Source organism: Bison bison, unplaced genomic scaffold (genome assembly GCF_000754665.1).
Source record: "Bison bison bison isolate TAMUID 2011002044 unplaced genomic scaffold, Bison_UMD1.0 scf7180017851908, whole genome shotgun sequence".
Classification (NCBI taxonomy): domain Eukaryota; kingdom Metazoa; phylum Chordata; class Mammalia; order Artiodactyla; family Bovidae; genus Bison; species Bison bison.
In genome coordinates, this window is record NW_011482481.1 from 20,156 (window position 1) to 20,569 (window position 414).

At 50.2% G+C, this 414-nt stretch overlaps 1 protein-coding gene across 1 annotated transcript in view; it reads right to left on the bottom strand.

The window, feature by feature from the left end:
* SPRY3 (sprouty homolog 3 (Drosophila)) overlaps positions 1 to 408 on the bottom strand; it is a gene marked incomplete at its 3' end in the record, with an annotated part of 6,425 nt that extends 6,017 nt beyond the window's left edge. Inside the window, exon 1 of the mRNA XM_010851824.1 lies at positions 154 to 408. The remainder of the gene's footprint in view (positions 1 to 153) is intronic.
* Between the last annotated feature and the right edge of the window lie 6 nt (positions 409 to 414).

Genomic DNA, 414 nt, shown 5'->3' on the forward strand with positions numbered 1-414 from the left:
CTCTCTCTCTCTCTCTCTCTCACACACACACACACACACACACACACACATACACAGAGAGACACACACATGCACGATGACGGGAATGAATGGCAATCTGTGCATTGCATAGAAAGGATTCTGAGGTCTTGAGGAGCTCATCGCTCAGCTTACCTTGAAGCAAGGTCTGAGCCATGCTGAGAGAAGCCGAACTCATGGTCCATCTGGCTCAAAGGACCTCTTCTTCTCCCGAGTCTTTAGGTTTCTCCACCTCTTTTCGGAAAGTCTGAATGAAAACTCCTTCCCTGGCAGTGGAGCCAGAAACAGAGATAGTTCTGTCTCGGGCTTTCTGACACAGCACAGAAAAGGGAAAGGGAGGAAGGGGAAAAGAGAGAGAGAGAGAGAGAAGGTGGCGCTGAGGAGGAGAGTCGGACT